General features: G+C 46.4%; 1 pseudogene; it reads left to right on the forward strand.

The window, feature by feature from the left end:
• The window catches only part of LOC112104423, an 86,264-nt pseudogene that overhangs the window by 36,394 nt on the left and 21,952 nt on the right, over positions 1-27,918 (forward strand).

Here is a 27,918-nt window from a genome sequence, read left to right on the forward strand (position 1 = left end):
CATATTCGATTTAAGTAAAATCGAATTACCCTCGTAGTGTAGACATAGCCTTAGAGGTGTTGTGACAACTAATTGTTAGAGCATATAAAGCACTATTAAAAGTGCTCTGAAAAAAAATCAGGCCTACCTGTCATGAGATAGATATCCAAAATTAGCTTACACTATTGTTCCTTGGCTCCCCATCGGGGAACAATACTGTTTATGTGTCTCACAGGAGCTGTGAAAATACATTAAAGAATATTTGTGAGTTACTGGTATACTATGAAAAAAGAACGAGGAGCAGTAGCGTAGCTATGGGGGAGCAGGGGGAGCGGCCACTCCCCCCTGAGCACATTTTCCAAAAGCGGCGCCTTTCCACGCAGCCAGCACTGGGCTCCAGACTCGAAGTCTGGAGCTGGGTTTTGCGTGCGGCCGCAGGCTGGCTCTCAGCTCCGCACCGCCCTCCCGCATCCCCAGCCCTGCTTGCTCGCTCCGGGGCTGCAAGCAGCGTCGGCTGGTTGCCGGGCTCCCTGGGGATGAGGAGGAGGAGGCTCCCGCCCGCCCGCAGCTGCCCGGCTCCCTAAGCTGGGGTGGGCTCTGCCGGGAGGGGAAGGGGCGGCAGCGCACCCCCCCAGTGTGGCAGAGGGGGCTGAGGAGCAGCAGCCCTGTTGGCCCCCGGCAGCCCCATGCACAGCGAGGCGGCCACGCGGCGGGGAAGGTGGCTCTGAACTTGAAGTCCAGCTGGTGCTGGCAGAGGAGGTGGAGAAGGAAAGAAAAGTGGGGGGGGATGTTTCTTTCTCGTGGTCTCTCTTCAGCGGAGGGGGCTGAGGGAGCAATAGAACCAGGAGGCAAAGGAGCGCTTTTGGGTTATTGCTCCCCGTCCCGTACTTACCCCCCCAGTGCTGTGCCCGGGGCTGTGAAACTGTGCTTAGTGCAGCTTGTGAAGGAAGGAGGGGTAAATGTGCTTTAAGGTGCCAGTTATGTCTCCTCAGTCTCACTGCTGACTAGTTGCAGACCCAGTGCTCAGAATTAAGCAGTGTTCTCAGGGACTGTACAGACTCTATACTAGTTTTCAATTGCCTGCTAAATGCTTCAGCTATGCCACCTTTTCACTTAGCTATATCCTGAATAGTGGTGACTGGGAATGGGGGGGGGGAGAAGTGTAGCAGATGCCAATTTGAGGTGAATAGTCTCTTGGCCAGATTCTACTGGGTTTATGGTGCTTTGTGCTATGGACTGGAGCAAAGTGGCTGGTGAATAACCAGGAATCTGGTTAATAATTGTTCTCTAAATTCAGCTTTCTTCTTTCTCTCTCTGTGAATTATCACTAATTCAAAATAGTAGTGTGCAAGTTGACTGGATAATGGTAATAGCAGAATCTCTTGTTATAACATTGTAAACCCTACTACCTGATTTTTATATTAAACACTTACTATACATAATACAATAAATCCAACAGAAACAAAACCTAGGAAAACTTTATTCTTTCTGTGTCTTATTTAAAGTTTTCCAGGAATCTCCTCTTGCTTCAGAATGCCTCATGCATCACCCATACTGTTTGCAATAGGATTCAACATGTGGCTTGGCTGCTGACTCTTTACTGCTTCCTGAAGAGCTGGGAGCTCAATATTCATCTCAGATAGATAGTAGATAATGTTTTCACCCCTCAGCTCACCGAGAAGCACCCTATATGCACAACTCTGTATACGGGGGGGGGGGGAATTATTGACCTTGTGCATATGTAATGGTGTTTGGTGTTTGTAAGACAAGGTATAATAATCACACTTCCAAATTGCAATGAACTGTGGAAAAGTTCCTGTTTGGTGTGTGAGATGTTACTTATACCTAGATGCACTCCCCTTCCCCACCCCCAGCCCTATGCATGCTGGCTTGCGAATATCACTGCTGTAGTGTCAGCTTTTAAGAGAGCTTCACATGTACCACTTCTAGTATTACGGTAAGTTAAAACAAGCTACAGTACATTGGGACATTAATACTCTATTACAGTGTTTGTATTAGCATATTAAAAGCAATAACACTTAACAGACCAGTATATCCAGGACATTACTAGCACACTTTTCCCCCACCAATACCTAGTAGTTGCACTGTTATCTCCCATAGCTACTTATGTTGCAGCTTTTTTTGTTAAAACTAAATTGGGAAGAAAGACTACTGATTCAGAACTTGTTTAATGGTTACTTTATTGCTAAAGGGTGTAGTGGGGTGTAGGCTTGGAGGGAGGAAGGTTTCTATGATGTAGGCAAGATCAGGTGTTTTATCCAAAACCAGAATATGAATGGTGCTGGTCGTCTTCGTGGCTGGCTGACCTTGAATTATTGTCAAAAGTTAGAGGGTGTACTCTTCTCCTTCCTCACATTTTGGTTGAGGATTCCATTGATAAAGGGATTGGCCTCAAATACTTGGTTGTAGGACTCTTCCATGGTGTAGTTTTCATCTTGGGTGGCCCGGTCCCAATTATATTAAAGCATGTACTTTAGTCTTTTTAATTATCTGTTATAACTCTGTAGCTTTTTATGAAGGCAGGAGTAAAATAAAAGTAGCTGCAATAGTTCCACAGTTAACTAAAACTGAAAATTTACATAATTTAAATCAGACTCCTAATCTTAATTTTTGCTTAATAAATAAGTCCATAAGAAAACTCTGTTGGGAAACTGTTACAGTTTACTTAGAAAGTGCACTTCTCCTATATAGGTCGTAAGGATCCTATCTGTCTGAATACTGGCTGCTCCTTCTTTCTTTGATCTGCAGAGTGAATGATGCTTTTCAGATCTCAGTTGTGGGTACAGGAGGATTTCATTGCATCTTCTCTTGGCCCCAGCTACTGTTCTCCCTTCGTGTTGCATTGATAGTGGGTGGGTGTGTCTCGCCTTTTTTTTAAAAGATCATATATGCTAGGGACAGTCTTGTCTTCTTCTCCTCTCCTGATGTCAGTGTAGATGCAGGCAGTGCAAAATGTACTACAGTCATATAGTATCTCAAATGCAAAGCTGCATTTCACTGATCTGAGGTTTGAAGAACAATGTGGATCTAGCTATTTTATGGGATGTCTAGATTTCATTGGCACTAAATTACGGGTAATCATTGTAAATTCAATCTCTGGAGTTTCTATGCTGTGGTCTCTCCTGCTGCCAATATCAGAAGAATGCATGCACAGGCATAAATGTAGTTCAGGAGAATCAACTGCCTTCCTGTTCACTCACATGTATTTCCCACACAGAGGGGATCCTCCCATATGAACCTGTTTCATGAAGCATTCTGGCTAGGAGCATCTGCCACTCTGAGAACTATACAGTATCACACCCACTTGTGCCCTTGGGCTCCAAGCTCCACAGAGAAGGAATCAGTCACTTCGCAAGGATCACACAGGGTATTGCACCATGTACATAACAAATAATCTTCCAGCACAACATAAATATGATTAGTCAGGCTCTCTCTTCTCCCTCCCCTACACGAATTTCCGTGTCTAGAATAGAAGCTGATTCATCAGAAAAGACCTGTGCTCATCTTACAGTGGATGACAGGTTCTGGATGCAACTCCCCAGAAGAGAAGCAAAGGTAACACCTAACATTCCTTCTCCTAAATCAGGTCCATCTCACTAGGTTCCTGGTGCCCTAGGCAGTCACTTAATTTCTCTTGTAATCTAGGTATATTTTGGTACACTCTTGCCTCTGTCAGAGCCAGCAAAGAAGGTGACATGGACCTGGAATACAACAGCTCCTTTGTGTTAGCAGAGGTGAATGCTTACTAAGTTACTTGGATTTACCATAACAACAAAAAAGGAAAGAATATACTCTGACCCCAGGAGGTCTGAAAAACTATCAGCACCAAGGCTGTGGGCAGCAATTCCCAGTTGGATGTCACTAACCATTACAAGTATCTAGAAGGTAAACTCTCTATCCCAGTTCTCTTGCCACAGTCAGTCACAGGCCCAAAGGAATAAGACTTTATTGGGTGATCATTGATTTAGATTCTCTGCTTCAGATGGAGCAGAATTATGATGAATTTCAAAATGTCCAATGCCAATTTACAATATCTAGTCAGCACATCAGGGTTAAGCATGGTGTTTGCGACACTCATCAAAGAGTTAATTTAAAACCAGCTTTGAATAATTATTAGGTAACAGCATTCCATCCTCTGGGGCTCGGATCAGCCAATTGCAATAATCTGCTGATGTAACTATCATAATGTACAGTAATATCTTTGCTGGGGAGTTGTGTGGGTTGAGTTTTGTGAGAGACAGATTGAACTGGTTTCCCCTGTTCAGAGGAGACTGCAGTTCCTCCAGCTCATGCAGGTGAATTAATCTTTCTACTGGCCACACTTTATAGGACGTGCAGTCAAGTGGAAAATGAGAGAGACTTTTATGAGACTGCAATGAGAACATCCAAACCATCAAACATATCATAATGCAGTGCCCAAATATGGTTTCAAAGGTGGTTGCCTACCAGACTGGGGGGAGGAGAGCTCATGGCTTCTGCCTTGCAGCGGGGTGGTAGGGGTAGGGACTTCTGCCAGGGATGACTGGTGCCTGCTGAGAATGGGGGAGCACAATTTAACGGTTCGGGCCCCACCCCACAGATTGAGTCATGTCCGACCAGGCATGCCCCCCTTCTTACCCTCAGCAGCCCCTCCCTGCAGCTCCCAGGGCAGCGGCAAACAGCTAGGAGCTGCAGGGAGGGGCTGCTGCTTCAGCTCTATGGGGAGAGGTAGCAGCTCTCCCTGCTGCTCCTGTTTGCTGCTGCCTCTCCCCATGGCTGCAGCTCCCAGCTTGCCAGCTCCCGCAGCTGCCATGCAGGAAGGGGGCCAGGCGGCACCATGTGCCTGAGTGGGGCCAGAAAACCCTGGCAAAAATCGTGTGTATGTGACCCCACATTCCCCACCATGCATCGCCTCTGGCTTCTGCCCAGTGGGAAGAGGGATCTTGGGGCTTCAGCCCCAGGCACACCTGCCAGGACTCGGGGCTTCAGCAGGAGCATGGCTGAAGCCTCTCGTTCCTGCAGGTGCCTCCCATGGGTCTGAAGCCCTGAGCCCCAACAGGCGCATCCCCACTCTTGAACTTCTGGAAATTGTCATATGCGGCTTGGAGGGTCAGTAAATTTGGCCACCCCGATCTATAGAATGTTGCTCTGCAGAGGCCATGCGTGGAAGGGAGATAGGAAGTGCAGTAATTTTACAGGCACCGTAATTTTACAGGGATACAAAGGGGGGCACGTGTCCCCCACACACACACACACTTGACCTGCATGTTAAGGACAGCTACATTATTCAGTTGTCTCTGTCCCATTGATGACTGGAGATAATTTTTAAGTCTTCTGAAGCTGGAGAATGAGTTCAGGATGATACAGGCACAAAGAGAAGAATTCTTATACATTTGCAGTACTCTGGAAACAGTGCTTCCAGACTACTGAAAATGAGTCCAAGATCTCTTTTTTGATGGGTAACAGCTAATTTAGGAACCATCATTTTGTATGTATTGTTGGGATTATATTTTGCCATGTGCACTACTTTCCATTTAACATTGAATTTCATCTGCCACTTTGTTGCCAAGTCACCCGATTTTGTCCAAACTTTCTGTAACTCTTTGCAGTCTGTTTTTGACTTTACTGTCTTGAGTAATTTTGTATCAGCTGCAAACTTTGCCATCTCAATCTTTACCCTTTTTTGCAGATCATTTATGAATATGTTGAACAGCATTGATCCCAGATTAGTACAGATCCCTGGGGACACCTCTATTTACTTCTCTCCATTCTGAAAATGGGCCATTTATTCCTACCCTTTGTTTCCTGTCTTTTAACTGAAGTGCCTGGGAAGGCTTTCAGGATCATTTAATGATCCTTAATTTAATGACAAGCCTTTTGTTATCTTAATCACCCTGCCTCTGTTTATAAACAAACTCCCTGCACCAAGGGCAGACATCAGAAGTCCTTAGCAGCACAGAACTCATCGCATTCCACACTCAAGCTCTGGCTCCTGGGCCCTTGCCTGCCCCAGGCGATTGGGGAGGGGCATGTGACCCTTCCGGGGCCCCACACACTTGTCTCCCCTGATTCAGGCACCCAGCTATCATGCGCACAAGCATAGTACAAACATCTAGGTAGGAAAGAAAGTACTATCTTGTCTCTGTTATGCAGAAATGGTCTAGTGTGAATAGTGTTTCAGAAACTCTGTAACTGCTAAGTGTTGAAATATTCTACAGAAACAATAAACCCCGGAACTACTCCAGTAGTGAAGACGTCCACCTCCCACACCAGCCAGCTGCAATATGAAATGCTGTTTGTAAAGTGCTGAAGGGTGACTAAATTCTCTGGGCACATATCTTGGTAATGAACAATGATAGGAATGAAATAAATGTACTCAACAGCTTATAAATGGGTGTGAGTAACAAGATCACCACAAGTTTACCAAACATGTCTTTATTGCTAACTTTTATATAGCACAATGGCTCTGTCTAATGGATAACAGATACTTGCAGTCTACAGGCTGAATGAGTACAGTACAGGCTTCTAAAAATTGTTTGTCTGAAGGGTGCAGCACTACTTTGTGCTGCTGATAGATGTAACACATTCCTGTAACTGGATGCGAGACAAGAGACACAAGCCAAGGGATAGCTCAGTGGTTTGAGCATTGGCCTGCTAAACCCAGGGTTGTGAGCTCAATCCTTGAGGGGGCCACTTAAGGAGCTGGGGCAAAATCAGTACTTAGTCCTGATAGTGAAGGCAGGGGGCTGGATTCAATGACCTCAAGGTCCCTTCCAGTTCTAGGAGATGGGCTATCTCAATTAAATGTATTTATTTTATGTTACTGATATAATGCCACAAGTGGGCATGACACTTTAAAACACATAGGTAGAGCTACAGAGGAGATTCCTATGCTGAGACAGATGCAGCTCCTATTCACTTCAGTCCCAACATAGCCAGACACAACAGAAATGTTAAAATATCAGGTATTACTGAAAGAGGCATCCGGTAACACTGATGCAAAAAGTTTGTGGGGGTATTTTTTATTGCATTTTACTAATGGATCAAGTGGGTTTTTTGGTGGGGGTTTTTTTAATCTACATTTTCTGCTTGCTTTATATCTTAGAACTATCAAGTCTTATTTCTCTGTCTTTGCTGGAGGACTCTTCAGCTCTAAATTGAAGAGGCTGGATAGAGAATTTCTCATGCATGTGGGCATGTCCCTCAAGATTTAACAGAAGTGACAACACATTTTAAACAGTTTGAATAAAGAAATCAAATCTCTTCCCCTTAAATTATTCAAGTTTCAGTTCCTTGTGAGGTCCTGGTCCCTAATCATCCTTGGAATCTTCTATGACACACTGGATAAACAAGATATGAATTTCTAATGTAAAAAACAAGCAGGGAAAATAATTAAGATGACTAAACACTTGAAGGCCTTCTTTATGCAGAGGAGCAATATAGTGCACAGATTACCTTAAAGAAGTGATTTGAAAGAAGGAGGCTGTTCCAAGCAAAGGGACCAATATAAGTAGGCACAGGGGCACAAAGAGGAGGAGGATAAAGAGTGAGTGAAGAAGAGACTGGGCAGACCACAAGATGAAATGTAAGAGGAAAAGGCACTGAGAAGCAGGTAGGGTCACAGCACTGAATAGAAGAATGAGAAGACCAGACTTGATGCAGAAGTGGGAGTAAGCCTGTGAGAAGACTCAAAAAGGGGAAATGACAGAGTGGTGGGAAAGGAAGATTACTTTCACTGCAATACTTTGAGAAAAACAAACCAACCTGGAGAGGGACACGGAGAGAAGCAGAGATACTAGGAGAGGAGGTTACAGCCATCACAGAAAGGTCACAAAGTCCCATGTCAGGGTTTTAGCAGTGGGAACAAAGGATAAATGTTCCCTTAGAAGCTGCTGGTATAGGATTTGGCAAGACCTTTGCTGTAGGTATAGGGGAAAAGGGAATCAGAGGTGGCTCAGCCTACAACCCTAGATGAGATAGGGTGTGCAGTTATTGACAAAAAAAGGGCAGGAGGCTTTCGGAAGAAAACATCAGAAGGTCAGCTATGGCCATGTTGAGTCTGAGTTTGATAAAATAGTGCATGAGCTATCCATGAGAGTCATCTGAGGGACCTGCAGAGAGAGGATGAGTATGGAGAGGGATATTTTGGAATCATCAATGTAGAGGTGTTAGCTAAACCATGAAAATTAGAGAGAGAGGTCACCTAGGGAACAACTAGAGAGATAGAGAAGAGGGGACCAAAGAGAGCCCAGAGGACTGTCAGAGAAGGGAGGAATAAAGAGTCTCACAAAAGACAGCGAAGGTGTAGTCAATGAGGTACTGTAGGAGGAACCAACAACCCAGGAGTGTTCAGGTAGAGTTCATGTGTCAACTACTGTGGATACCACTAGAAGATCCAGGATTAGAAGAGCTAGAAGGAAGGCTGCAACTGCACAGAGAGAACTCCATGAAGACAGCATGAAAGGCCAGCTGGTTGCATCCCCATGACTGGCCAGGACATCTACCTTATCTTGACTCTTACCAACTGGTTCTCAGATTTTAAGTCTGTAAAGGTGAATCTAATCTAACCATCCTCCACACAAGGAAACCAATCAAGGAGATTTAGCAGGCATCCAGTTCTGTTAGACTGGGCTCTGAAGATGGCAATTTTTTAGTAAACAAAACAATGTCAGTTTATAACTGTATTTGATAAATACACAATAGCTAAGAAGGATACATAAAGGACTGGACAATTACCACCTCACCTTGCACAAGATACTATGGCAGTAAGCACAGTATAAATGTTGGAAAGGTAAATGAAAGAGAAGAAAGCATAAATCATTCCCTTTTGCGGCAATAAAGTGATAACTACACACTGGAATGGGGCAGTGTGAACTACACTGGCCACAGACTGAGTCCTTGATCCAGGTAAAGAACACTGCTGGAAAATAAGACAAGTGTTTACCAAAGATAAAGATTTCTCCCTGCTCCACAGGCTAAAACTCAGCCTATGTTCTTACTACTTCTGTTATTCCATTAATAAAAGTGCATAACTCACTGAGCTCCACTGCCCTCACACTGGCACAGGAAGTTTAAGTTGTATTCCATAGTGGTGGGGATAGCTGCACCAGGAGGGAAAGTCGGCCCCAAGGACAGGCGGTGGCTGCACTGCTGCCTTCTCCCAAGGTGTGTCTGTCAGAGGAGAGCAGCTTTAAGTTTTAAACTTTAGATCCATATGAAAACCACTAGCAAGGGCTGCCCAGGAGATGCACTGAATCATGACCCATCACCAGCCAGGCCCATGCAGCCATTGCGCTGTACCAACTAGCTCCAGGGTCCTCAGTGGATCAGGGGATATGGGCAATTTGCGCCACCTGTAAACACCATCCCTTATTTGGGCTTTCCGCCACCAGGAGTCCAGAGCCTAGGTATCAATGATGACCACAGGGAGTGAATAGAGTCCTCTATCCTTAAATGCAGATGTAAATTATTACAAGAATCTTTACTGAGATCTAGGTACTAGAAATAGGAGGAGAGAGAGGACACTTTAATTATAATATAATTATATTATTTAATTACATAGTCCTTCCCCCACCCCAGTCCAATGATTATTTAATTATTTATCCACAGTTGAACAGTCACTGGGACAGAGAGAGGAAGAATGACATGGTAGTCCAGTGGTTAGGGCACCCCCGGGAGGTGGGAGACCCCCAGGTCCAGTCCCCCTACTCTAATCACTCTTTCATTATTATCCACAGTTGGAATAGCTTCAACAGGAAAGAATGAAGGAGCCCCAAATCAGAATATCCCAAAGCTCAGTGGTCAGAACACTGTACTGAGAGATGGGAGACCCCTGTTCAAATCCTTTCTCCCCCTCTGCCCAGAGAAGGGGGAATTGAACCTGGGTCTCCCTCATCCTAGGTGAATGCTCTTACCACTGGGCTAGAAGTTATGGGTGGGGAGAAGTTAGATTCTGAATGGACCCCAATCTGGTAGGTAGCCTCTGAGCATGCAGGCCATGTATGCAACTTGGGAGGATGAATGCTCGTCTTCCCCCAATCTGTGGACCACTCTGGGGTTTCGGCAGGAGCAGGTGTTCAGATGCCTAAAATGAAAGCAGAAAGGTGGATTTTTTCTGAACTGCCCAGTCAAAATCGCATGTAAGGCCTGATCCCAACATCTAGCTAATAGAGCTGCAATTAGAGTCTGGCATTGTGTTGGGAATAATCCATCTAGAGATAAGGTTGTTAAATGAGGTTAATTCATCTGCAAGAAAGGACAAGAGCACTGGGACATCACTGTAGCTAGAATCAGATCAGACCAGCTTTCACAGAAATGTCTCCCCATCAAGGTAGTGACTGACAGCATACTCAGCCAGGGGTGCTGAACCAATTTTTATAGTGGGGGTGGTGAGAGCCATTGAACCAAACCCCGCACCCCTAGTTCCAGCACTATCTACTCAGCCAGTTAAAAACAAGACTGGAACAGGGCATCATTAGAACAGTTGTTAGGTTATCTGTGCTCCAGAGGGCAGGGCAGAGTTACCGAGTATAACGTCAGAGCCAATTAAGCCTTTCATAGATGTCCCACATACACAGATAATTGTCCCAACTTGTACTATAATTTGTGATGTGGAAAAAATGACAACCAGGGTGACAAGCCAGCAAAGGCCCTGCTCATTCTTGCCTTTAAACAGCATTAGAAACCCTTGCCCAGAAACACAGCACTACCCCAGACAATATGCATGAGTCCCAGGCTCAATCTATTTTCATCAATTTTACCTAGGGTGACCAGATATCACGATTTTATAGGGACAGTCCCCATATTTGGGGCTTTTTCTTAAACAGGCACCTATTACCCCCCACCCCGTCCCAATTTTTCATACTTTCTATCTGGTCACCCTACTTTTTACCACCGTATTACCTACCTTAAAGTGCTGCCTACTGTGATGGACTGAACCAAACATGTTTCACACAAATATAGTTCCTCAGTAGGCCTCATGCTGACACCTAGCGGCCAGCTGGAACAATGGCAGAAAAATAAAGCTATTTGGTTTATGAAAGGAAAGAAAAAGATAAAACGAAATACTCCAGGCACAGGAAAAGCTTTCCAGCCCCCTGCTCTCCTCCTCACACATCGCATGGCAAGCACCTGCCCCTGGTCTCTGCTCAGCTGGTTGGATCTGTACTGAGTTTTGTAAGAGCCACCTCCCTGGGAGCTTCTAGAGAAGGGGCTTTCCATGATAGTAATTTAATTAGTTAAATAAACAAAACTACCATACCACAGCAGTACTGAACAATGTATTCTTGCCATTGTGTTCAGAGATCACAAACCCAAGGTGATGTGCCCTGTTGGTGGAAACACAGAGCATCACAAAATACTTTAGGGGAAAAGAGGGGATGGTCAAAGCCACAAGCACGGATGCCTAAATGAGGAAGAGATGCTAGAAAACCAATAACACAAAATAAATGGGCAGCTCCTGAATACAATGTTATAGCCTCACTTGGCTTTTATCAGCAGCATAGACATCTCCTTGCCTACATCTGCTGCAGGATACATTTGAGCTTTGAGTATCTGGCTGGGCCATAGGTTCCCAACCACTTGTCTGTACACTTAATTTTAGTAAAAAGAACGAGAAGTACTTGTGGCACCTTAGGCCACGTCTACACTACCAGCCAGATCGGCGGGTAGTAATCAATCTATCGGGGATTGATTTATCGCGTCTCGTCTAGACGTGATAAATCGATCCCTGAATCGACGCCTGTACTCCACCTCGGCAGGAGGAGTAAGCGGAGTCGACGGGGAAGTCGCGGTGGTCGACTTGCCACCGTGAGGATGGCCAGGTAAGTCGAACTAAGATACTTCAACTTCAGCTACGCAAATAGCATAGCTGAAGTTGCGTATCTGAGATCAATTCCCCCCCCCCCAGTGTAGACCAGCCCTTAGAGACTAACAAATTTATTTGAGCTTAAGCTTTCATGGATGCATGCAGTGGAAAATACAGTAGGAAGATATATATACACAGAGGACATGAAAAAATGGGTGTTGCCATACTAACTATAACGAGAGTAATCAGCTAAGGTGGGCTATTATCAGCAGGAGAAAAAAAACTTTTGTAGTGATAATCAGGATGGCCCATTTCCAACAGTTGACAAGAAGGTGTGAGTAACAGTAGGGGGGGAAAATTAGCATGGGGAAATAGGTTTTACTTTGTGTAATGACCCATCCACTCCCAGTCTTTATTCAAGCCTAATTTATGTACATTCATGTACATTGGCCAAATCAGACAGTCTCTACGCAAAAGAATAAATGGACACAAATCAGACGTCAAGAATTATAACATTCAAAAACCAGTCAGAGAACACTTCAACCTCCCTGGTCACTCGATTACATACCTCAAAGTCGCAATACTCCAACAAAAAAACTTCCAAAACAGACTCCAACGAGAAACTGCAGAATTGGAATTAATTTGCAAACTGGACACCATTAAATTAGGCTTGAATAAAGACTTGAATAAAGAATAAAGCCCACGAAAGCTTATGCTCAAATAAATGTTACTCTCTATGGTGCCACAAGTACTCCTCGTTCTTTTTGCTGATACAGACTAACACGGCTACCACTCTGAAACTTAATTTTAGTGTAAACCTGGGGGAGATCAGCCCTATTAAGGGCAGAACACTAGGGATCCTGCTCCATTTGTTCCCTGAGTAGCAGAGAATGGTCTTATCCAAAACTGTTAGCTCAGATCTTGGGAACCTGTAATTCACATACCAATTGCATTCTGAGACGTGAGATTAATAAACTGTTTCTGAGAAAGACTCTTTCAGCCTTAGATCCTTCATGTTCATTATTTGCATGGGTGCACTTGGCACTTTAACAACACATAGGACCAGGCCAGTGGCCCACAGTGAATTTAAATTAGATCTAACAGAGAAATGAAAAAAGACTGACAGAGGTTGGGCAGTTAAGGAAGTTAAAATGTTAGCAGAATACAAGGAAAAAACGGAATATTGAGCTCAGGAAAGCATTGATTTTTAAATGAAAACAAACAAGATTTATTAGGGCTGTGTACATATACATGATGAGAGAGAATGTGTGCGCGCATTTTTTATTTTAAATTTTAAAACAAGATTTGTATTCTGACACGGTGGCAGAGCTGGAGCAGTTAGTGCTGGAATGCCAATTATGATGGAAAAGCAGGCAAAAGCAGTTATGAAGAGAGATTTGAAGGAGGAGAGAAACTATTGGCTTCTGTTCCCATTGGGTAGAAATGAGAGAATTTGCCAAGTGGTGTAATAAATAATTAAAGCTCCCTACTTTCCTCCAAGAGGAACTAGGAGCTCTCAGCTCAGCAGGGCATTTCTGGAGAAGTTTCAGATTAAGTCAGGAAGTGACACAGACTTCTGGTAGGTAGAAATGATGCAGACATGCAGTTTCAACACACTTTGGATTTCAACATGAACACATCCATCACTAATTCCCTTCTGCATCACAGAGATAATTGACTGTCCATTTAGAAAGCCAGAACAGAGGGAACTCTAAAATGGATTTCCTTGTATATTGTAGGTTTCAGAGTAGCAGCCGTGTTAGTCTGTATCCGCAAAAAGAACAGGAGTACTTGTGGCACCTTAGAGACTAACAAATTTATTAGAGCATAAGCTTTTGTGGGCTACAGCATCCGAAGAAGTGGGCTGTACCCCACGAAAGCTTATGCTCTAATAAATTTGTTAGTCTCTAAGGTGCCACAAGTACTCCTGTTCTTTTTTCTTGTATATTGTACTTCTCTTAAAAGAAGTGACTCACATTTAGCTAAGTAAAGCCTCTGGAAACAATCTTGCACTGGCTGACCCGATTTCATATGTGCATTTACAAAAGGGTCTGATGAACAAAACTGAAAGAACTAGACACATTCTAAAGCCTTGTTTCTTTTCTTTTTTCAGTTTTTTCCCCAGAAACTATTGATTTTTCATTTGAACTGGAATTTCTCATCCTTTGTTGCTGCACAGAATTGCGTGTTGTTGTTGTTTTTAAAATCTATTCAGCCATCTGTGATTCTGGGGAGCATCTGTTCCACTATAGCAGTGATTCTCAAACCTTTGTAATGGTGACCCCTTTCACATAGCAAGACTCTGAGTGCGACACCTCATAAATTAAAAACACTTTTTAATATATTTACCACCATTATAAATGCTGGCGGCAAAGCAGGATTTGGGTGGAGGTTGACAGCTTGCAACCCCCCATGTAATAACCTCACGACCCCCTGAGGGGTCCCAACCCCCAGTTTGAGAACCCCTGCACTATAGCTAAGGTCGGGAAGCCCTTGTTGCTTAAAGAACAACTCTAAGTGCTCTAAAATCCACATGGATATTGGGATTGCCTTGAAATTTCGTGTGCGTTATGGGGATGTGGGGTAAGCTCAGTCATCCAAAACTGGAGTCATTTGACCAAGGGGTCCTGAGATACAGTCCTGTGGTGTAACTACAGTGGTGCTAGTGGTACAGTCACAGCAGGGTCCATGAGGTGATGGGGGTCCAAACAGAGTGGGATTTCAAGTTAGAACCCAGAAGTTTGGAGAGACAAAGTGGGGTGGGGGTGCCAGCCCCCAGGGCTGGTGCAAGAATATTTTGCGCTCTAGGCGAAACTTCCACCTTGCGCCCCCACCCCTCGGAGCATCACTTCTTATAAACTTTCAAAAATGAATACTCTATAATGTGGCATTGTTCACATATACTTCCTTCCTTCATTCCTTCATATCAAAAGCTACTACATTTTATTCTACCTTTAGAATATCCAATTATTGTTATTAATAAAATTTATAAAATTAGAATGGCGGATACTCCGTCATACAACAACTAACAATATCAATATGACAAATTTCAACAACCTACACACGCATATTCGCACATGATAAACATATACACTCAGGTTTCAGAGTAGCAGCCGTATACACTCAAATACTTAACATACACACACAATTGACACAAAGTATTAGTGAAATGATGCAGCAGCAATTACCAGAGTCTTAGATCTGAAACAACTCAACAAAAATAGTTAGCCTCAGTTGACAACCTCCAAAAAATAGTAAATTTAGCATTATAAACAGCCTGTCAGAAGAGGTAACAGCTGTGCGCGATGAGAAAATGACGTCATTGCCACTTTGTACCATAGTGAAGCAGTACACTTGTGCCCACAATGCAGCGCTGGCGTAGGCTATAGCTGTAATGTACGAGAGAAGTACGACAAGTTAAAATGCAAGTTCAACGACGTTTCTCTTTTCTTTATTCATTCATTCTCCAGCAATAGTGTAAAAAAAAAAATTTTGGGCACCTCTTTTGGCGCCCCCAAATCTCAGCGCCCTAGGCAGCCGCCTAGTTCGCCTAGTGGTTACACTGGCCCTGCCAGCCCCTCCCTGGATATATAAAAGGATTGCCCCTCCCAGACTAGTACAGTAGATAGGGCCCAATCTTCCAGGAGCCTGTATACCCAGTGCATGGAGATGTAATCTGATCACATATCAGGATTACATCAATGGTTAGAACCAGGCGTCTGGTGACTGGGATGTGGGGGCTGTCTGGGCTGGGGCTCAGCGGCATATTATCGCCTAGGCCAACAAGGCCTAGGGCGGCAAATTTGCCGGGGTGGCAAATTTGCTCTTGCCCCCTCCCAAACTCCGCCCCTTCCCCAAATCCCCGGTCCGCCTCCTCCCCCAGGCGCGCCACGCTTCCCTCCTTCCACCTCCCTCCCAGGCTTGCCGCGCTGGGAGGGAGGGAGAAGCGAGTTGCAGCGCGCTTGGAGGAGGCGGAGCAGAGGTGAGCTAGGGCCCGCGGGCGCGGGGAGTAACGGGGGGCCGGGAACCGCTCCCCGCCCCAGCTCACCTCTGCTCCACCGCCTCCGCCATCCCCTGAGCGCGCCGCAACTTCCCTTCTCCCTCCTCCCTCCCAGGCTTGCCGCGCGAAAGCGCTGGGAGAGAGGGAGGAGAAGCGAGTAGCGGCGCGTTCGGGGGATAGCGGAGGTGAGCTGGGGCCAGCGGGTACGGGGAGTAACTCTTGCGGGGGGGCAGGGAACCACTCCCTGCCCCAGCTCACCCCTGCTCCACTGCTGCCATCCCCCGAGCACGCCACAACTCCCCTTCTTCCCCCTCCCTCCCCGGCTTGCCGCGAGGGAGCGGAGGTAAGCTGGCGGGGGGCGGGGGAGGGGGCGGCAATTTTTTGACGGCCTAGGGGCGGCAAATTTTTTAATCCGCCCCTGCTGGGGCTGGTAGCCACAGAGAGCGCTCACATCTAGCCACATGTGTATTCCTGTTCACGCCACTGCCAACCCAGCAGAAGTTGAACTGTGACACACTGAAGAGGAGCTGCTGGGGAAGAGGCCCACTGGGGCAAGGCAGCAGCTTAGGTGTAGGGGCCCCTCCAGCCAGGACAATCTTGGAAACAGGCGACAGGGGATGGATCACTTGGTGATTACCTGTTCTGTTCCTTCCCTCTGGGGCACTTGGCATTGGCCACTGTCGGAAGACAGGATACTGGGCTAGATGGACCTTTGATCTGACCCAGTATGGTCGCTCTTATGTAACCCCAGGCCCTGAACGTGAGCAACTGGCAAAGATGCACGAAGAAGGCATGGGAGGAATTGCAGTGCTGGGGGATGTGTGAAGGTGGGGGAAGAGAGCTGGGAGATGCAGGCTCCTTCCACCCCGAGTCACAGCATCAGGTCTGTACTGGGCCCAGTCCTATTTAACATATTCATAAACGATCTGGAAAAAGGGGTAAACAGTGAGGTGGCAAAATTTGCAGATGATACAAAACTACTCAAGATCATTAAGTCCCAGGCAGACTGCAAAGAGCTACAAAAGGATCTCACAAAACTGGGTGACTGGGCAACAAAATGGCAAATGAAATTTAATGCTGATAAATGCAAAGTAATGCACATTGGAAAACATAATCCTAACTATACATATACAATGATGGGGTCTAAATTAGCTGTTACCACTCAAGAAAGAGATCTTGGAGTCATTGTGGATAGTTCTCTGAAAACATCCACTCAATGTGCAGCAGCAGTCAAAAAAGCGAACAGAATGTTGGGAATCATCAAGAAAGGGATAGATAATAAGACAGAAAATATCATATTGCCTCTATATAAATCCATGGTACACCCACATCTTGAATACTTCGTGCAGATGTGGTCACCCCATCTCAAAAAAGAGCTATTGGAACTGGAAAAGGTTCAGAAAAGGGCAACAAAAATTATTAGGGGTATGGAACAGCTTGCACATGAGGAAGGGGGAGGGATAGTTCAGTGGTTTGAGCATTGGCCTGCTAAACCTAGGGTTGTGAATTCAATCCTTAAGGGGGCCATTTAGGGATCTGGGGCAAAAATCTGTCAGGGATGGTACTTGGTCCTGCTGTGAAGGCAGGGGACTGGACTCAATGACCTTTCAAGGTCCCTTTCAGCTCTATGAGATAGGTATATCTCCATATAATAAAATACTGAGATATTAATAAAACTGGGACTTTTCAGCTTGGAAAAGAGGCAACTAAGGGGGGGGATATGATAGAGCTCTATAAAATCATGAGTGGTATAGAGAAAGTAAATAAGGAAGTGTTATTTACTCCTCATAATACAAGAACAAGGGGCCACTAAATGAAATTAATAGTAGCAGGTTTAAAATAAACAAGAAAGTATTTTTTCATGCAACACACTGTCAACCTCTGGAACTCCTTGCCAGAGGATGTTGTGAAGGCCAATACTATAATGGGGTTCAAAAGGGAGCTAGATAGATTTATGGAAGAGCGGTCCAATCAATGGCTATTAGCCAGGATGGGCAGAAATGGTGTCCCTAGCCTCTGTTTGCTAGAAGCTGGGATTGGGTGACAGGGCATGGATCACTTGATGATAACCTGTCTGTTCATTTCCTTTGGGGCACCTGCCATTGGCCACTGTCAGAGGACAGGATACTGGGCTTGATGGACCTTTGGTCTGACCCAGTATGGCCATTCTTATGTACCCCAAACCTAGAAACTACAGAGTGGATTGGAACCGGCAGGTCCAGAACCTGCTGCAAGTTTGGAACCTTAACATTAGACAACAACAACAACAACAAATCTACATACTATTAACATTTGTACTGTGGCACTTCACCTTCTGCATCATAGGTTAATTTCCTCTGTTCACCATCTTCCTCCTACACTCTCAACTTTTGGTGACTAAATTTAAAGTTTTTAATCCACAACAATCAGCAACTTTATTTGTTGTATAAATCAAAATAAATAGAAAACCTCAATCTTATATGCAATATCTCAGCTTGAAATAATTCACAAACTAAAGAACAGCTATTAGAAGCTTTCCCTTTTATTCACATCTTTGGTATTATGAAAGTTAGTAGAGGACAGTTTATACAGTTTTGATTTAGCAAGTATTACTTGCATTTCCAATTCCCCCAACAGATGGCACTATCAAACTTCATTATAATAGAGCAGTAGTTCTCAAACTTTTGTACTGGTGACCCCTTTTACATAGCAAGCCTCTGAGTGTGACCCCCCCCTTATAAATTAAAAACACTTTTTTATATATTTAACCCCATTATAAATGCTGGATGCAAAGTGGGGTTTGGGATGGAGGCTGACAGCTCGTGACCCCCCATGTAATAACTTCGCGACCCCCTGAGGGGTCCTGACCCCCACTTTAAGAACCCCTGCAATAGAATAATAAGTGGTGGTAAGAATCTTATACCTAAAACAGCAAAACTACGGTCTGATTTTTAAGATTGTTTGGTGCATAATTGTATGTGCAAAACACGTACAACTGCACACCTAATCTGCATGTATAGTTAGTGAGTACTGTAGAATTCAGCTGAGTGGGACCACATTCCTTCTGTTTACAGTTACCCAATTTATATACACACAGTTATGGTATCTGTGCTGAGCAGTTATAAGAAACAAGCACAAAAAAGCCAAATTTTCAAATAGTTGAGATTCAGGGCCATACACACAACGCACGTTCATGTAAGTGTAACTGTCATATCATCTTGGTTTCACATTGTACATTAAAAGTAAGAATTGGTTGGTACCTAAGGGGAAAGCAGTTTATAATTAGTCATTTGGTAGGAAAAAAGACTGCTGTTGATAACCTGGTCTTGTCGTCTCTGGTAGTGTTACCGTTAGACAGCATCTAACCCAACTAAATACATTTGTCGGTCATATCATGTCAGAAAATATTGGGACAGAGCATGTGCATGGAAAAAAAATTCTGAGTATGATGGGAGCTGAAGACCAACCATTAGTAGCAGCCCTCTGAGCTCTCTATCCAATGCTTTCCTGCTCCAATACTAGATCAGAGTCCAGACAAGAAGGATTTTTCCCTTTGATTATTCATTAGTTTGTACAAGGGACCTTTAATTATTTCAGGGCAGCAGGTATATACAGTACTAGTGCCTCAAATACTTAACATACACACACAATTGACACAAAGTATTAGTGAAATGATGCAGCAGCAGTTACCAGCGTCTTAGATCTGAAACAACTCAACAAAAATAGCCTCAGTTGACAACCTCCGAAAAATAGTAAACTTAGCATAAAAACAGCCTGTCAGAACGGGTAACGGCTGCACGCAACGAGAAAAATGACATCATTGCCACTTTGTACCGTAGTGAAGCAGTACACTTGTGCCCACAACGCAGAGCTGGCGTAAGCTATAAACAGCATGTCAGAACAAGTAGTGGCTGCGTGCGATGAGAAAATGACGTCATTGCCACTTTGTACCATAGTGAAGCAGTACACTCAGGCTTTGGCTTCAGCCCCAGGTGGCAGGGTTCAGGGCAGGGGCGGCTCTATGTTTTTTGCCGCCTCAAGCACGGCAGGCAGGCGGCTTTCGGCAGCGCGCCTGCGGGTGGTCCGCTGGTCATGAGGATTTGGCGGCATGCCTACATGAGATCCACCGGTGTCGCGCGGGACCGGCGGACCTCCCACAGGCATGCCGCCGAAAGCCGCCTGCCTGCCGCCCTCACAGCTTGCTGCGCTGGTGCCTGGACCTGTCCCTGGTTCAGCCATGCCTGCGCGGCTCCACTAATTAGGTGGGTGGCTCTTCATTCTCTCATGTGCGGCCGCCCAGGCACGCACCTTAGAGGGAACTATCCGCTGACCACCTGAATGGAGCTCGTGGACCACAGTTTGAGAACCTCTGAATTAGAGAACATGCTCGTTTAAAGTTGCACAATGCTCCCTTATAACGTTGTTTGGCAGCCGCGTGCTTTGTCCACTGCTTGCAGGAAAAGCAGCCCATTGGAGCTAGTGGTAGGGGCTTGGAACAAGGGTGGACCGGCAGCCCCGCCATCAGTTCCCCTGAGTTCCCTATGTGGCAGCCGCCCAGCAGGCTATCAATTACCAGGCAGTTCAGGTGTCTCTCCCCACACTGCCTTATGCTGCTCCTGTCCTCTGCCTTGGAGTTGCTCCTGGGAGCCTCCTGCTTGCTGTGCGAGGTGGAGGGGGAAGAAGGGGGCTAATGTCAGGGTGTCCCCCTCCCCCCTGCTCCTGTTCCCCCCCCCGCTCTGTTTACCCCATCCACAGGGGGGGGGGGGGGGGGAAGAAGAGACACGACAGGGCTCAGGCCAGAGGGAGCTTGCTGGCAGCAACTGCTATCTCAACTTGCTGATCTCCTTAAAAAGGCAAAATACTTAGAGTGGGGTCAGTGTACTTAAAGGGGCAATGCATGTCTCTCCCAAACACAGGGTGTGTGTCTCTGTCTCTCTCTGCCATGCTGTCTCCCCTCCCTCCATTCGTGCTGCCTGGTAGAGTGTGAGGCTACATTAACACAACGTGTTAACCCTTGAGGGTTCAGCCGAGTGCTAGTTCATCATTTAGCAGTAAGGCATTCCCTGGGAAATAGCCCACCCTCTTACTTCACCACCTCAACCAAGCTTCACAATCATCATTGCTGTGTACAGTGTGTGTTTGTTTAAAACGTATACTGTGTATATGTGCGTGCGTGCATATATATATATAGAGAGAGAGAGAGAGAGAGAGAGAGAGCGAGCGCGAGAGAGAGTGTCTTTTGTCTGGCAAAAAAAAAAATTCCCTGTAACCTAACCCCCGCATTTTACATTAATTCTTATGGGGAAATTGGATTCGCCTAACATCATTTCGCTTAAAGTAACATTTTTCAGGAACATAACTACAACGTTAAGCGAGGAGTTACTGTATATTTTTTTAAATAATGTAAAAATGTGAGGGCTGTGGGGTGGGGCTGGGATGAGGGGTTTGGGATGTGGGAGGGGCTCAGAGCTGGGGCAGAGGGTTGGGGTACGGGGGGGGGTGAGGGCTCTGGGGTGGGGCTGGGGATGAGGAGTTTGGCGTTCAGGCAGGCCAGAGAGGATGACTCCCCCCAGCCCTCTCTCCACCAGCAGCAGTGAGCTCCAGGGGAGGGGCCCCCATCGTCCCCCCCCACACCCCACTCACCTCGTACCACTGTCACTGCATGGGCTCCTAGGGCCCCTCTCAGGTCCAAGAATCCCCCTTGCCTCCCCTGTGCTGGGTGCCAGGGGTGGGGGCTGCCATCACATGTGCACCTCCTCCCCTGCTGCTGCCCCTCACTGTAATCTCACTGGGGGTGGGGGATGGGGCAGCCCCTTGCCCAGCATGGGGCAGAAGCAGTGACTGCAGGTAGGGGGGGCCCCTGTGCTGGTGGAGGGTCCCACTGGAAAAGGGAAGGGACTGAGGCGGAAGGGCAGGGTCAGCTAGCCCTGGCACTAGTGGATGCGGTGTGCGCAAGGATCCTGTGGCAGCAGTTGATGCTGGAAGCAGAGGCAGCATGGAGCTGCAAGGGAGAGGCAGGGATGCTCCTCGAGCCGGGGGAGGTTCATGGGGGCAGCAGGCGGGGGGCACTCGGGGGGGGGTAGGCGGCGGAGGTGGAGAGACCTGGCCCAAAACATTGGTGGAGCCAGGCCCCCAGGCCTTGAATATTGCTGAAACCCAGGCACCATGGGCCCATATAAGTCACTGCCCCGGAAGTGCTGAAGGCTTGCCTGCCCTGGTTAAATGAAACTACTGCTATGCTGACAGAACTGAGATTCTGGGATTACCTTGTACCTCCCTGCAGGGTGGTTGGAGCACAAGAGGGTTTTCTCAGGTGTGCGGGCTAAGACCTTGGATCTCCTCAACCAACCCCAGCAGATGCCACCCAACACTTGGATAATATGAAAACCATGACATAGTTTGACAAAGAGCTCTGGGTCATATAAAACTCGGGCTGTCCAAGCCAAGGTTTTGTCCTGAATCTTCCCAAGCACTATCTGCTCAGGTACAGGGCAGGGATCATTCAGTAAAAAACTACAAATGGGGTAGTCAATAAGACAGACTGCAGGCCAAATCTAGACCATCAGATGCTTTTGAATAGATCCTGAAATCTTTCTATTTACTTATCATTATTGTCATTTTCTCTGGACTCTGGACCTTGACCAAGAAATCTGGACTTTGACAAGAAAAAATAATTGATTACCCCTGCTTTAGGCCATCTGAGAGCAGGAGGAATTGTAACAGGCTGGACTCCCTGGGAGCTCACCTGGTGTGCTGGGACGTCACTGAGTCAGACTGGGTCCCCTTTTACCTGGTATTGCTGGTTTAGGCTCCCCAGCCTTTTCCAGCCAAGCACACAGGCAGGGCCACACCCAGCTGCAGAGAGAGACAGAGATGTGGTCTGGGAAGGCTCAGCTTAAGGGGCTTGCCACAGCACCCAGATGTCCACCCACGCCGCCTTGGAGTACAAACCCAAAACTATATGAAATTCGCCTCTTCCCTCAATGTGGAGGGGGATGTACATAGCTTCTCACCCACCCACCCCAGTTAGAAATCACAAACTGGGTTATATTGTAAACCAGAAATAAATGTATTAACTATAACAGGTATATTGTTAAGGAGGTAGCAGACAGAACAAGGCAGATTACTAAGAAAATAAAACAGAGCACGCAAACTAAAGTTAATACACTAAAGAAACTGGTTACATGCAAGTTCTCACCCTAAATGTGGTTCTAATAATCTTCTTCACAGGCCAGACACCCTTCCAGCCTGAGCCCAGCGCTTTCCCCCAATTCAGTCTCAGTTGTTTCCAGTAGTCATCTTGGGTGGCGTAGCAGGGGAGAACTGACTACCTGGATTACCTCACTCCCCACCCTTAAATAGGATTTGCATAAGGCGGGAGTCCTTTGTTTCCCTAGTTTGGCCCCCCTTCCCTTACAGTGGAAAGTTACAAGAAGTCCCAGGTAATATTTTAGTATCAGGTGACAAGACCACCTGACCCTGTAGGATTACAGCGTCCATGTGTCAGGGGCAGTATGGAATGTCCACAGGAAAGCCAAGCTTTTTACAGTCCATTGTCCTCGCTGATGGGCCATCCGCCCAGTCTGGCTTTTCCATTGTTGTACCTGAAGTGTTACCAGTGGGCGTCACCCAAAGTAGCATAGTTGAAATACAGATACATAGTCAATATTCCTAATTTCAGATACAGAAATGATACAGGCACACAAATTGGATAATCACATTCAGTAAATCATAACCTTTCCAATGATATCTCACATGAGCCATCTTGCATTAAATATATCTCAGTTATGTCATTCATACCCAGTATATTTTCATAAAGAATATGGAAGGACACATCACAGGAGTGACAGAAGAAGGGCTCTGATGAGTCAGATGGAATGTACTCATTCTGCAAAACACCCAGAATTTCCTGTCACAAACATAACAGAAGTAAAATCTAATCCATTACTGGAATCTATAGAAGACTGGGAGGGGCAGGCTGCTAAAATAATGGCCACAATAAGCTGTGACACTTGGCTTTATTTGAACATTGCCTGAATCTGCTCTGATGGAGGAGTCTTTCAGCTACAGATTATAATCCAAGGTTTTAGGCTGACAGATCCAGCATCATCCTCCAAAAAGGAAACAAAGGCACAACGCCCAAGACATTGACTCCCCTTGGTGTTAAATACCAAGAAGTTCCTTGGGCTCTTACAAACAGCAGCTGGCTGCTCAGCTTCCCAATAGTCAGTACTGACCTTGCTACATTAGGAGGCCTGAAGGCCCCAGCAGGAATTGGTTCCATTTTTTCCCCCAAAAGGAAAAAAAACACTTGATCAACATTAAAGGGTTGAAATCCCACCTCACCCTCCCAGCCCCATGAAACAGAACCCAGCCTCAGCCTACATGATACCCACATCACTCCAAGCCAGTCTGCCTGTCAATCATATCACATCCCTCCCTTCTTTGAAGCACTCCGCTGGCTCCTCTTCCCTTACCACTGCTCAAGTATAAACTTCTCCTCCTGACCTTCAAGACCTTGTACTGCACTGTTGCAGCCACTGTGTTCTCTTCCTCCCACCCAAATCCACTCCAGGATTGATGCCTTTTTCTCACTTCCCTCCCCATGGTTCTTACCATCCTGCCTTCTATGCACGGCATGAACCTCATCTTGGCACACCATGCCCTGCCACCCTCATTCAAATGTCTCCAAACAGTGATCCCCTTCAGGGAGCCTCACAACTATAAACCACAGTTGCCAACTTTCATGTGGTAAATAAGCACCCCGACTTCCACAATAAGCCAAAAATCAAGCTAATCCCGTTTCAAAACAAGGACAAAACAAGCCAATCCCTAAGAACCCCAACATTCTATGTGACTAGGTCCCCCCCAGCATGCAGTCTGGGATTGTGGTGGGCCTGCCTTGCACTCCTGACTCTCTCCCCCCTTGCCCCTGCTTGCCAGGAGCCGATCAAAAAGAAGCAACAAGCTATAAGCCAAAACTAGCTAACAAGCAACTCACAAGCCAATTAAGCCAAAACTAAGTCCAATTTCTGTGTTTTTTCCACAGGTTTGGAACGTCTGCTATGAATCCACATCAAAAGCCTCCATACAAACATCACATAAAAGGAAAGGGGGTGAGAAAATACCACGAGGCTCCAGCATGTCCTGCCTTCTCGCTGTCCTTCTTCGGACGCCAAGCTTCTCAGGGCAGGGAACATCCGAGAATGTTCAGAGCTAGATACCAAAACCCAGATTTCCTGACTAAGTTTTGTGCTTTTATAACCAATACTTAGAGACCACTGCACTGAGCAGTAAAACGTAACCACTATGGTGACGGAACACAGCAGCTGTGCATGGCAACCGTATATAGAGTAATGAGACAATCATAATCCAGTGCTTCTCAATGTCTCCTGTACTGGGACCCCCCTCCTGGCATCCACCTCATGTCCCTACTGTCTAGCTAGGAAACCTGCCCCATTTAGTGAAATGGGCAAGACAGGGTGGTCACAACTACCTGTCACCTATATGCACCTCCCCCGAGAATCATGTTATCCAGGTTGAGAACTCTTGTGATAGCCATGTAAGCATAGAGAAGAATGTATAAGATACTAGAATTATGGGAACATTACAAATCCATTCACAGAGTGTTGTGATCCAAACTGGAGTTTGGAACAAGTCTAATATTGAGCATTCCTTGGAGCTCTGCCATCCATGTACTGGTCCAGTCCAACCAGAGTTAGTATGCAGTATCTCCTGGCTTTTGGGAACACAGTATGTGGTGGCACAGTGAAAAGCTGTTACACTGAGGAGGCCTGCTGTGGCAAACATCTTCTAAACAAAGTTGTGTAATTATAGCTACATAATTGTATGGAGTTTCTGGGCAGTCTCTTACCTGGGGCAGCTCTGGAGAAAAAAAACTTCACCAACAGCCCAATTTCAGAAGGACAGGACTTGCAGAAGTTCTGAGGCCCATATCCTGCATTGAGATTCATCAACATAGGCAGCTTGAGCCTGACAGGTCAGATGATGAGGTATTGACCTTTGTGGCCCTGCCTCAGGTCAGGAGTTCCAGAGAAGTCACATGACAGGTGGGCTATTAATGTACACAACACAAATAAATGTCATATTTTTGCTCTGAGATGCTCAGACGACAGCACACACTCCCTATACTCAGCGTCTGTGTCCTGCAGTTTAAGAAGCTCCTACTTAAGACTGGATCAAAGTTAAGGAAACAAGAAAAGCTTATGTCGGGGTGGGCAAACTACAGCCCACGGGCCACATCCAGCCCTTCAGACGTTTTCATCTGACCCTCAAGCTCCTGCCAGAAGCATGTCCTCCCTCCCTCCTGCCAGAAGCATGTCCTCCCTCCCGGAAGCAGCAGCATGTCCCCCCTCCAGCTCCTACGTGTAGGAGCAGCCAGGGGGCTCTGTATGCTGCCCCCGCCCCAAGCGCCGGCTCTGCAGCTCCCATTGGCCAGGAGCTGCACAGGCGGCGCCTGTGGACGGGGCAGCATGCAGAGCCGCCTGGATGTGCCTCTGCCTAGGAGCCAGAGGAGCAGGGCCGGCTCCAGGCACCAGCCTGGCAAGTAGGAGAGGGGTGGCACGTCCAGCTATTCGGCGGCAATTCGGCGGACGGTCCCTCACTACTCCCACTTGGAGTGAAGGACCTTCCGCCGAATTGCCGCCGCAGATCGCGACTTTTTTTTTTTTTTTTTTTGGCTGCTTGGGGCGGCCAAAACCCTGGAGCCGGCCCTGCAGAGGAGGGACATGCTGCTGCTTCCAGGAGCTGCTTGAGGTAAACGCCACCCAGAGCCTGCACCCCTACCCCCTCCTGCACCCCAACCCTCTGTCCTAGCCCTGATCCCCCTCCTGCCCTCTGAGCCCCTCAGTCCCAACCCAGAGCACCCTCCTGAACGCCCAGCTCTTCATCCCCAGCCCCACCTCAGAGCCCACATCCCCAGCTGGAGCCCTCACTGCCCCCCGCACCCCTGCCCCAGTCCAGAGCCCCCTCCCACACCCCGAACTCAGGAAGAACATAGTCAAGTCCTACTCTAACAGACAGCCTCAGCAGTGAACTGTCCTGCTCCCCACGGCCTTGGGATTCTCAGTCTCAGCAACAGTTTGTTTACTGCAGTGAAGTTACCAATAACTTTGCAAATAGATGTGGCCAAGTGACTGGCGTAGTTTAAAAAGAGATCCGGGGCAAAGGAAATGCAGTAGCATTTGTGGACTGCAGCCCAGAGTCATCCTTGTACCAACATTAGAGACCAAGTGGAGGCATAAGCCACCTCCCATTTTCAGGGGCTGCCAGTGTATCCTCCAGTGCAGGCAGAGCAATTCCTGATTAAGGCACCTAGGCCCTCCCCATCCCACTCCTCCTTATGTGCCCCTCACCCCACTCAGCTCTGTTGCTCCTGCCTTTGTAACAGCAATATTCCCAAAGGTTGTCCTTGGAGCCCTCTTGCATCAGGGTGACACTAAGCCAGAAAGGGTTACACTGCTAGGAGGCTAAATGATCCAAATTCAACCTTTAAAGACATATTAGAAAAGTATGTAAATAGTAATTAGGGCTTGTCCTTATAAATAGCTAACAAAGCCGAGTGAGATAGACTAGAGCTTTGAAATGTAGGCTTTCATTGCTAGAGAACTGGAAGATAATTATTGTATTGGTCGGTACTTATCTATATCTTGTTAGAGGGTAACAATGTAATCAGATTTCAGAATGGTAGCCGTGTTAGTCTGTATCAGCAAAAACAATGAGGACTCCTTGTGGCATCTTAGAGACTACAAATTTATTTGCGCATAAGCTTTTGTGGGCTAAAACCCGCTTCATCAGATGCATGAGTGAAAAATACAGTAAGCAATATATATTACAGCATATGAAAAGATGGGAGTTGTCTTAACAAGTAGGGGGTCAGTGCTAATGAGGCCAATTAAATTAAGGTGGAAGTGGCCTATTCTCAACAGTTGGTAAGAAGGGGTGAACATTAACAGAGGGAAAATTACCTTTGTAATGCTAACGAGGCCAATGCAATCAAGGTGTATGTCGCCTATTCCCAACAGTTGACAAGAAGGTGTGAGTATCAGCAGAGGGTAAATTACTTTTTGTAGTGACCCATCCACTCCCAGTCTTTATTCAGGCCTAATTTGATGGTGTCCAGTTTGCAAATTAA

This window comes from Terrapene carolina, unplaced genomic scaffold, assembly GCF_002925995.2.
Source record: "Terrapene carolina triunguis isolate 2854851 unplaced genomic scaffold, T_m_triunguis-2.0 Scaffold130, whole genome shotgun sequence".
Lineage (NCBI taxonomy): Eukaryota > Metazoa > Chordata > Testudines > Emydidae > Terrapene > Terrapene triunguis.